The 12,186-nt window shown below is 36.9% G+C and overlaps 1 protein-coding gene across 6 annotated transcripts in view; it reads left to right on the forward strand.

Moving 5' to 3' along the window:
* Nucleotides 1-12,186, forward strand: part of DIAPH2 (diaphanous related formin 2) — a 949,436-nt gene that overhangs the window by 367,676 nt on the left and 569,574 nt on the right. The window lies entirely within an intron of this gene.

Genomic DNA, 12,186 nt, shown 5'->3' on the forward strand with positions numbered 1-12,186 from the left:
ATTCAGTCACAGTGATGCAGTGCTCAGATGAACTATAGCAGATTTAATGAGCAATCTAGGACAAAGACACATGTACTGGACACACCAGGGAAAGAGATTGTGTGTACAGGGACTAATTAGCATGAAATATGAATACATTCTTATAAGTTGTCTTGATCTATGGGACATCTTCATTATTGGGAATGATTTTTGCATGAAGTTAATGGAGAGAAATTCAGAAGTTATTCTGTATAAAGAATTTTAATGTAGTACTTTAACTTTTTGATTCTGCATAGCCTAAACTTCTGGAGCAGAGAAATAATAAATCGCATATCATAAAATATCATGACCAAATGAAATGGACCTGTTTTTTACAATGTGTCAAACAAGGTGGGAAACAGTAGCTATCCTTCTTCTAACCAATTAACTAACAAGTAGTTTGATTTCAATAGCTGAATTAGAGATACACTCGATATTGAGTATCGTCTTGCTATTTTAAATAAGATGATCTGGGCACTTTCTATTCTAGATTAATACATCTAGCCAGTCTTGAAGAGCTTGGATTCAGTTCTTCACGGTCTCTAAGATGTCTTTAACCAAATAAATCATCAATTTTGATGAAGGAGTTAGAGAATAGAATTCATTTGTTTCAAGTTTGTTTAAGGCTCCTGGGAAGGGGAACCAAAGTGGTAGGAAGAACAGTATTCAAAAATAGACTTAAGTTCAATTGAGAAACAGAAATCCAGAAGTATAATATCCATTTGAATATTAGTTCTTTCAATTTACACAATATTTTTATTCTTAATTTAAGGTTTGAAATTTAGCCTAGGAACACCGAGAATTTAAAACTACTTTTGATAATCATTAAAGACTCTAAGTTTGAGGAATTAATCTTATTTTCCCCACTCTCACCTCTGTCAGAAGATTTCAGCATGATTACTTGGTTAAATGTATGGCTAGATTTTATGTAAAATACACAATGTTAATATTTTATTTTATATTTAACTTCAATAACATTTTTCATGTGCTTTCTGTTTACAGACATCTTAGAAACTACCACAGAAGTCAGTATTCTTGAAGAAAAGTCAGTGTGTTTGAGATGTGAAATTAGAACAAAAATTGCTAAAATAGTATACACATTTATTTTATGGAATACTTTTAAGAAACAGTTTATTTGTGAGGTGCCTGTGTGGTCCATTTGGTTAGGTGTCTGACTCTTGACTTCAGCTCAGGTCATGATCTCAGGGCCGTGAGATGGAGTCCCATGTTGAGCTCCATACTCAGCGGGAAGTCTGCTTGAGGATTCTCTCCCTCCCTCTCCCTCTGCCCCTCCCCCCTCTGAAATAAATAAATAAATCTAAAAAAAAACGAAACAGTTTATTTGTATATAGGGTTATGGGGCGACATGCCATGTAGCAGAAAAACAGGCTCTGTACAACACTTACCATGTCCATTGCTCTATGGTTGCCCACAATACTAACTCATACCTTTATATGCATGAAGTGTGTATAAAGCGGTGTAGAGAGCTGGCAGGGTGGTGGTAAAAAATAGAATAGGAATAGGAACAAATTTAGAAATAACCATCATTCTATCTGTCCCAACTTTGAACAGGTCAAAAAGCATGGGATTTTTTCATTTCAATTTTAGGCCACTTTTAAGAAGAGAATTGACTGACTGAAGGTGGGTCATGAGTCAGACTAATTATTTCTGTGACTGCTCTTTACTTTAATGCAACATATTTGACCTTAGGGATACTAACTTTAGGGAGGTGCAGTAAATACATGGCAATCAAGATCAATCAAGGTAGCAAGGATACTTGCTGAGTGCTAAGCATTTAGAATGTGTTTATTTCTAGCAGATTCCTTTTGTGTTATAGATATTATTTTTTTATCTCAAAATTGCAGTTGAAGAAACAGCTGTTTAAAGAGAGAAATAGTTTGCTTGAAGTTGTATAACTTTTTAAGTGTAGATTCAGAATTCCATTGTCGAATCCAAGTTGTTCATAGAATTGAATGTATACCTCATTTTTTGGTTTATAATAGAGTATAATTAAACATTGAGATGTACAAAAATTCTCTTGAATACTTTGTTGGTATCATTACATATTTACTTTCCAACCTATATATGGGAGTTTAATTTTCTTAATCTAATAAACCAGGCTATTATATTGCAAGATTATTCATGTCTTGAACTTTGTAGGATGAGACTTGACAAATAACCTGGTCATTTGAGGGTTTTTTTCCAGAATGTGGTATCTGTCATGGTGTTCTCTCTATGGAATTATTATGAAAAAAACACACATTTATATGTTTGTTAACATACTGAGATAGAAGAAACTTCTTCAGAGGAAGAGTTAAGATAGCAGAGTAGTAGGAGGACCCTAGGCTTGCCTGGTCCCTCACACTCAGCTAGATAAATATCAAATCATTCTGAATACCCAAGAAATCAGTCTGAGGACCGACAGAACAAACTGCAGAACTAAATGGAGAGAAGAGCCCACATCGTGGATGGTAGGAGGTGCAGAGATGTGATTTGGGGGAGAAGTGGATCATGGGTGCTGGGGAGGGGAGTAGGCGCTTGTCCTTAAGAGAGGTGAAAGAGAGAGAACAACACAGGGGATCGTACAGGAAAACACTTGTCCAAGGCCATTGACTATGAAAATGAGAGGCACTGATTTTTGTGAGTCTTTACAACCACAAAGCCTGGAGTTTAGAGGTACCTGGCATTGCAGATGTGGTGCCTGGCAGGTGTTGCAGTGCTCCTGTGGAGAAGGAGGGCAGATAGCCTGGGGTACAAAAGGCATGGTATCTCCTGGGATGCACTGGGAGAGATAATTCTGTTCTTAGAGCTCATTTGAAAGAAGTGGCATTGCATCTCCAGGGTCAAAGGAGCCTGTGGATACCTTTTCTCTCCCCCACCCTTCAGGATAAACTGTCTTTAGGATGCAGCACAACATTAACAGTGGCAGCATAATCCTACTTACACCAAGCCCTGCCCGCCTGCACTCTGTAGGTGCTATTTTTCTCCAGAAAGTGTGCCCAAGAACAGGTGGAGCCGGACCCTTCCCCAGAAGAACACAAACCCTTTCCCCCACTTGCACCATGGCAACTGACCATAGAGTTCTGCAAAGCTTCAGTTCTAATGGAAATAGCATCAGGTCTCTTAACAAGCAGACCAGAGCGTACCTACTTAAAACCACATTCTGGTAAAGGTCCAGACACTCCCCACTGCAGGCAAGGAGAAACTCTGCAGAGGACTGACCTGAGGGAAAGAGCAGCCAAAAGACAGTAGCAGAGTGTACTTAGCAAACACCAGAAACACTTCCTGAAGCACCAGGCTCTGGACAATATATGACCTCTTATTTATAAAGCCAGTAGTATCAGGAACAGGAAAAATAACAGGCTATCCTAACACAGAGAAGAAGACAGAGACCTAGACAAAATTCCAAGACAGAGTAATTAATCCCAAAAGAAAGTATGAGAAAAGGTCACAGCCAGGGATCTCATTGAAACAGATATAAGTAATAGGTCTGATCCAGAATTTAAAGCAATAATCATAAGAATACTAGCTGGGCTTGAGAAAAGCTTAGAAGATACCAGGGAGTCCCTTGCTGCAGAGATAAAAGACCTAAAAACTAGTCAGGCTGAAATAAAAAAATGCAATATCTGAGATGCAAAAATACCTGGATGTAAGGACCACAAGGATGGAAGAAGCAGAGGAACAAATAAGTGATATAGAAGATAAAATTATGGAAAAGAAGCTAAAAAGAAGAGGGAAAGAAAAATACTGGATCATGAATATAGATTTAGGGAAGTCAGTGACTCCATAAAGTGTAATAATATTCATAGTATAGGAGTCCCAGAAGAAGAGAGGGAGAAAGGGGCAGAAGGATTAATTGAGGAAATTATAGCTGAAAACTTGCCTAATTTGAGGAAGGAAACAGACATCAAAGTCCAGGAGGTACAGGGAACTCCCATCAAAATCAACAAAAGTAGGGCAACACCAAGACATATCATAGTTATGTTTGCAAAATATAGAGATAAGTAAAAAATCCTAAAAGCAACAAGAGAAAAGAAATCCCTAACTTACAAGGGAGGATGAATAGGGTTAGCACCAGGCTTATCCACAGAAACTTGGCAGGCCAGAAGCAAGAAGCATGATATATTTAGCGTGCTGAGTGGTATAAATATGCAGCCAATAATACTCTATCCAAGAAGTGTATCATTCAGAATAGAAAGAGAGATAAAGAGATTACCAAACAAATAAAAACTAAAGAAATTTGTGACCACTAAACCAGGTGCACAAGATGTATTAAAGGGGACTCTGAGTGGGAAAGACCAAAAGTGAAAAAGACTAGAACAGAACAGAGAAAATCTCCAGAAACAACAACAAAACAAGTAATAAAATGACACTAAATTTATGTCTATCAATAATAATTCTGAATGTAAATGGACTAAATGTTCCAATCAATAGAAATAGGGTATCAAAATGGATTAAAGAAAAAAACAAGACCTATCTATATGCTGCCTAGAAGAGACACATTTCAGACCTAAAGACACATGCAGATTGAAAGTGAGGGGATGGAGAACCATTTATCATGCAAATGGATGTCAAAAGAAAGCCAGACTGGGTTACTTATATCAGATAAGCTAGATTTTAAACTGAAGATTATAATAAGAGATGAAGAAGAGCAAAATCATAATGAAGGTGTCTATTAAAAAAAAAAGATTTAACATTTTTAAATATTTATGCCCCCAACATGGGAGCACCCATATATATAAAATAATAACAAAACATATAGGAACTCATAGTAATACAGTAATAGTAGGGGATTTTCAATTTCAGCTTCATCATTGAACAGATCATTGACTATTCGGTCTTCTTTGTGGTTCCATACAAATATTAGGATGCATTATTCTAGTTATGTGAAAAATGCTGTTGACATTTTGATCGAGATTGCATTAAATGTGTAGATGGTTTTGGTAGTATAGACATTTTAACAATATTTGTTTTCCTATCAATGAGAATGAAATGTCTTTCCATTTCTTTGTGTCATGTTCAATTTCTTTCATCAGTGTTTTATAATTTTCAGAGTACAGGTCTTTAACTTCTTTGGTTTGGTTTATTCTTAGGTATCTTATTGTTCTTTGTATAATTGTCAATGAGATCGATTCCTTGATTTCTCTTTCGCTACTTCATTATTGGTGTATAGAAACACAACAGATTTCTCTATGTTGATTCTGTATCCTGTAACAATAGTGAATTCGTGCATCCATTCTAGTTTTTTGATGGAATCTTTGGGGTTTTCTCTAGAGAGTATCATGCCATCAAACACAGTGAAAGTTTGACTTCTGTCTCCCTGATTTGGATGCCCTTTATTTCTTTTGTCTGACTGTTGTGGCTAGGATTTCTGGTATTATGGTAAATAGTAGTTATGAGAGTGGACATCCCTGTTTTATCCCTGATGGTAGAGGAAAACCTCTCAGTTATTCCAAATTGAGGATGATGTTAGCTGTCTTTTGTATATAGCCTTTATGATGTTGAAATATGTTCCCTCTATCCCTACATTATTGACCGTGTTTATCAAGAATGGATGCTGTTTTTTTTGTCAAACCTTTTTCTTTTTTTTTTGAAAGAGGAGAAGAGAATTTATTTATTTGAAAGAGAGAGAATGAGAGATGGAGAGCATGAAGGGGAAGAGGGTCAGAGGGAGAAGCAGACTCCCTGCTGAGCAGGGAGTCCGATGTGGGACTCGATCCCGGGACTCCAGGATCATGACCTGAGCCGAAGGCAGTCGCTGAACCAACTGAGCCACCCAGGCGCCCTGTCAAATCCTTTTTCTGTAATCATTGAGAGGATCGTAGGGTTCTTATCCTTTCTTTTATTAATATGGTGTATTATATTGTTTGATTTGTGAATATGGAACCACTCTGACAATCCAGGAATATATCCCATTTGATCATGTGTATGATTTTTCCAATGTATTGTTGGATTTGCTTAGGTAGTATTTTATTGAGAATATTTGCATCCATGTTCATCAGGGATATTGGCCTGTAGTTGTCTTTGTTCATGGAGTGTTTATCTGGTTTTGGTTTCATGGTAATGCTTGCCTCATAGAATGAGTTTTCCAGTTTTCTTTCCTTTTCTGTTTTTTTGCAATAGTTTTGAGAAGAATAGGTATTAACTCTTCTTAAAATGTTTGTTAGAGTTCCCCTGGGAAGCCATCTGTACCTGGGCTTTTGTTGAGAGATTTTTGATTACTGATTCAATTTCTTTGCTGGATATAGGTCTGTTCAAGTTTTATTTCATCCTGTTTCAGTTTTGGTAGTTTCTATATTTCTAGGAATTTATCCATTTCTTGCAGGTTGTCCAGTTTGTTGGTGTATCATTTTTCATAATTTTCTCTTATAATTCCTTGTATTTTTGTGGTGTTGATTGTTATTTTTTCCTCTGGAAAGAATGATTTTATTTATTTGGGTCCTTTCCATTTTCTTTTTGATAAGTCTGGCTAGAGATTTATCAATTTTATTAATTTTTTCAAAAAATAGCTTCTGCTTTCATTGATCTGTTCTATTGTTTTTATTTTCTATATCATTTATTTTTTGCCCTATTCATTATATTGCCTTCCTTCTTGCTGGCTTTAGGCCTTGTTGTTCTTTTTCTAGCTCCTTTAGGTGTAAGGTTAGGTTGTTTATTTAATATATTTTTGTTTCTTGAGGTACTCCTGTGTTGCTTTATACTTCCTCTTAGGACCACTTTTGCTGCTTTGAAAAGATTTTGGATCATTGTGTTTCCACTTTAATTTGTCTCCATGTATTTTTTATTTTTCTTTGATTTCCTGGTTGACCCATTCATTGTTTAGTAGCATGTCTTTTAATCTCCATGGGTTTGTGGTCCTTCCTGTTTTTTCTTTTGGTTGACATCTAGTTTATTAGTGCTGTGGTCAGAAAAGTTTGCATAGTATGGTTTCAATCTTTTTGTATTTGGTGAGGCCTGATTGGGGTCTGTTCTGTTCTGGAGAATGTCCCATGTGCACTTGAAAAGCTTGTGTACTCTGCTGTTTTAGGATGGAATATTCTGTATATACCTGTGAAGTCCATCTGGTCCAGTAAAGTCATTGTTTTCTTGTTGATTTTCTGTTTAGATGATCTGTCCATTGATGTAAGTAAGGTGTTTTAAGTCTCTTGCTATTATATTATTATCAATGATTTCCTTTTGTTATTAGTTGTTTTATATATTTTTGTGTGTTCCCATGTTGGGTGTATAAATATTTGCAGTTCTTAGATCTTCTTGTTGGATTTTTGACTTCATTATGAGACAATGCCCTTCTATTTTCTATTGTTAGTCTTTTTTAATGTCAATTTTTCCAATATATGTTTTGCTACTCTGGCTTTTTATTGACATCCATTTGTGTGATAAATATTTCTCCATCGGGCGCCTGGGTGGCTCAGTTGGTTAAGCGACTGCCTTTGACTCAGGTCATGATCCTGGAGTCCCGGGATCGAGTCCCGCATCGGGCCCCCTGCTCAGCAGGGAGTCTGCTTCTCCCTCTGACCCTCTCCCCTCTCATGCTCTCTATCTCATTCTCTCTCTCAAATAAATAAAATCTTTAAAAAAAAAATATTTCTCCATCCACTCACTTTCCGTCTGCCCGTGTCCTTAGGTCTGAAATGAGTCTCTGGTAGACAGCATATAGATTGGTCCTTTTTTTCCATTCTGATACACTACATATTTTATTTTTTTTATTTTTATTTTTTAAAATATTTTATTTATTTATTTATTTGAGAGAGAGAATGAGATAGAGTACATAAGGAGGGGAGGGTCAGAGGGAGAAGCACACTTCCTGCTCAGCAGGGAGCCCCATGCGGTACTCGATCCCGGGACTCCAGGATCATGACCTGAGCCGAAGGCAGTCGCTTAACCAACTGAGCCACCCAGGCACCCAATACACTACATATTTTAATTAGAGCATTTTAGTCCATTTACATTCAAAGTAATTATTTAAAGATATGTATTGAAAGATTGCCATTTTATTACTTGCTTTCTTATTGTATCTGGAGTTTTTTTCTTATATTTTCTTGTCTTTGTCACTTTTTGTCTCTCCTTTGTACTCCAAAAGTCCCCTATAATATTTCTTGCAGGGCTGGTTTTCAAGGTCACAAATTCCTTTAGTGTTTGTCTACCCAACTCCTTATCTCTCCTTCTATTCTGAATGATAGCCTTGCTGGGTAGATTATTTTTGGCTGCAGATTTTTCCCATTCAACACTTTGAATATATCATGGGCCTCTCTCATTGCTTGTTAGGTTTCTTTTGAAACATCTGGAGCTAGCCTTATGGATCTTCCCTTGTAAGTTAATTATTTCTGTGATCTTGCTATTTTTTTTAATTTTTAATTTTCTTAAAGATTTTATTTATTTATTCGAGCGAGAGAGCTAGAGAGAGTGTGAGCAGGAGAAGGGGCAGAGGGAGAAGCAGACTCCCCGCTGAGCAGGGAGCCAGACGTGGGGCTCCATCCCAGGACCCTGGGACCATGACCAGAGCCAAAGGCAGACAGAAGCTAAACCGACTGAGCCACCCAGGTGCCCCTATCTAGCTTTTTTTATAATTTTTTCTTTATCACTGTATTTTGCAAATTTAAATATCATATGTCTTGATGTTGGCCTGCTTTTGTTGTTTCCAGTGGGAGTTCTGTGTGCCTCCTGGATCTACATGTCTCTTTCCTTCCCCAGAATAAGGAAGTTTTATGCTTTCATTTCTCAAAACAAGTTTTCTTACCCTGTTTTTCTCTCTTCTTCTTCTGGGACTCCTATAATATGAATGTTAATTACGTTTGATGGAGTCACTGAGATCCCTAAATGCATTCTTCTTGTATAATTCTTCTTTCTCTCTTTTGCTCAGCTTCTTTATTTTCCATTATTTTGTTCCAGGTCACTCATTTCTCTGCTTCTTCCAGCCTGTTGTTTATTGCAACAAGCCTATATCCAATCCTGTTTATTGCATTCTTCATCTCTGATTGATTGTTTTTTAACTCTTTTATCTCTGTGTTAAGGTTCTCAGTAATGTTGTCTTTTCTCATGCCCAGTGTATATCCTTATTTTTGTTCCTTTAAATTCTCTATCAGGCATGTTACTCATATCTGTTTCACTTAGATCTCCGGACGTATCTTGTTCTTTCATTTGGAATATTCATCTGTTTTCTCATTTTGTCTAAGTCTCTGCCTACTTCTACGTGTTAGAAAAGCCATTTATGTCTCCTGCTCATGAAAGTAATGGCCTAATGAAGAAGAGGTCATGTAGTGTCCAGGGCCTGGAGCTTCAGGGAATGTCTCTGGTGTGTTCTGTGTGTGCTCTGCTGTTATGTTTTGGTGCTCAATTCTTCAGGCAGAGGGAGAAGCAGACTTCCTGCTGAGCAGGGAGCCAGTTAGGTGTAAGCCAGTTAGGCAGCCATTGTAGGTACTGCACTGCAGAGACTCTCCTTGCCTACTGTGTGCAGTGTTTGGTCCATGGCATTAATGTGGTGAGTTTTATCTGGGTGTGCTCTGGCCTGCTTGTGAAATGAGACTCAACACCACTTCTACCAGAACTGAGGCCTTGTAGAACTGTCTGAGAAATGTGGTGTGGACAGGGATTTGTGCTGGTTTCTGGGTGAGGAGCCCACTTTCTGGGACTGAGCCTTTTTTGACTGAGAGGGTCTGTCCTGCCAGTGTGCATGGTGGGGGGCTTGGTGTAAGCCAGTTAGGCAGCCAATGTAGGCACTGCACTGCTACCCACAGGTGCCTCTGTGATTATGGTGAGGGGTGGGGGTTTAAGATGGTACTAGTGTGCTCCTTTCTTCCCAGAGAGTATTCTCTGTGAATGCTGCCTGTCAGGGACCATGCTACAAGAAGAGCAAATAAAGTCTCCAGTGTGTGACCCAGACTTTTTTGAGAAAGCTGTTTTCACACTCTCTGCCTCCATGTTTTTTGCCTGTCTTCTCTCCAGGAAGAGCACAGTGCTATCTGGACTCTGTATCCCAGTGAAGCCTGCTGGTTACAAGAGCTCAGAAAATTTAGCCCCTCTTGTTTTCCATGCCAGTGTCTTTGGGAGAAATGTTCTCCTTGTGCATTCCTCTGTGTCTGTCTCTCTCACCCTTATCAGCGACTAGGGCTCCCCCCCACCACAGTATCTGTGACCTGTTTCTCCCCTAAACCATGTCTCTGCACTTCCTACATTCTTCATTGTGGCCTCTTCTCTCTGTTTAGTTGTAGAATTTGTTCTGTCAGTTTTTCAGGTTGATTTCTAGGGCATTTAGGATGATTTGATAGTTTTCTAGTTGTGTTCATGGGACAAGATGAGCCTAGGGTCTGTCTACTGCTCTGCCATCTTCCCCCACTTTTTCTCTTTAGTTGTGAGATTATACATTGACTAGCTGGCCATGATGCTTGCTGGCTAGGCATTAGCCTATTTCCTTGGTAAATTCTTACGTAATCTCTTGGCTATTGCTCTTGCAGAGACTAGTGGTTGTTTTTTGTTTGTTTTTAAGAAAATAATTGAGAGCATATGATTTGTAGTCAGGAAACCTGAGTTTAAACCTTAGCTACAAAGCAACCAGGGCAAAGTATATTAACCTCTCTCAATCTCAGTTTCTTCAGTCATGTTAATATCTGTCTCATAGGGTTGTTCGTGTGTTTAAATAGAATAATGTACATGGAAAACATTGCCTTTCATCACTACTCATAATTCATTGTGATTATAATGACTGTTGTATAAATCAGGTTAGAGTTCTTCTTAATCTGTGAATACATTTCTAATTTTTTTAGATCAATTTATTGAACATGGGAGAATTTTCTTTCACGGCTAATGGCTGTGCTCTGGAAAAGTTTCCTGTTAAGTGTGGAACTACAGTCTTGTTTCTGTTTGAGTTAGGAAGCTAGTACTTTATTTTTTCCCCCTAAGGCTTCTGATTTATGTTTTCTTTGAGTAAATGTCAGATTAGTGATAATGTTATAAAAGAAAATCCCTAAATAAATAAGGTAGTCATTGAAAAAAGTCTAATCAAAATTGCTTTAACTATATTACATTTTAAAATAAGAATGGTTGGTCTTTTGAGTTTTAGTATCATAATACGAACTGTGTTTGTGTGTGTGTATGTGTATGTATGTGTGTTAACCTAAATGGCTGCAATACTGTTTGTATTCATTTGTGAATGAATTTCTCTTTTGTGAGGTCAGTTCAACTTTGAAAGTTCCATAAGAATAAAAGAAATGAAACAATTATTATCACTAGAGAAACCATTGCTTCTTATCATCTTGGTTTTGTTTTTTTTTTGCTACTTAAATTGTTGTTGAAACTAAATTTAAGCGAGTTTATATTGGCAAACACTGCTAAAATTTGGAATTCACTATAGTTGGTTAAAATATATCAAAACAATCAATATTTTAACCAGCTACTTTTACGTAGGTATAAAAGTCACACTTGTTTGCTTTTATTTTTAAAACAACCTTGAAGTTTGGATTTTAAAGCCTACATGTCTGGCAATTTTTATACTTTAAAATATATAGGGATAAGTTCTGATAGTTGAAATTACCCATTTAGACATTTAAAATGTGATTTTTGTGTTTTTTTGTTTTATCCAGAGTAAAAGCTGACAAAAATAAATGGATATTGTTTTTGATCATAAGGTTCATAAATTTATATATACTATTGTTACATTAGAATTCTTTTCCTTATTAGCAGTATTTGAAATGAGTGAATGAATGCCTTTTTTTGAATCTGAGCAAGCTTCATCATTTTTAGCAGTTCAAAAATAGACAACCTAGGATGGGTCAATTTTTACCAAAGGCTTTATCTCTGGAGCTCTTTTGCTATCTCTGCTTGACAGAGAGTGAGGATTTTAAAAAACTACCTTCTGCTGCTTAGCCTTGTAGTGTTTTAGTTACCCTGTAATAAAAATGAAGGAAAGAAATGAAAGGCAAAAGCAGAGGGAGTTTTGTAGCTTGGGATGTTTCATGTTTTCATATTTTTATTTTGTATTTAAATACTGGGGTGGGGGACTTAATGGATTCTGATATTCACTTTTTTTCTGTTCAGGAAGTCAGTTGTGCAGAATATCAGTTTCCTTTTTTATATCAAAATAATATTTTACCTTTTCCAGTGGGTAATTTTAATGGTAACTTAATAGAGATTTACTAGGAAGAAATTATAGGTATGTTTTTTATATTTATAAAG

The sequence above is a fragment of the Callorhinus ursinus genome, unplaced genomic scaffold (assembly GCF_003265705.2).
Source record: "Callorhinus ursinus isolate GAN/ISIS: 27379988/994484 unplaced genomic scaffold, GSC_fseal_2.0 scaffold67, whole genome shotgun sequence".
Taxonomy (NCBI): Eukaryota; Metazoa; Chordata; class Mammalia; order Carnivora; family Otariidae; genus Callorhinus; species Callorhinus ursinus.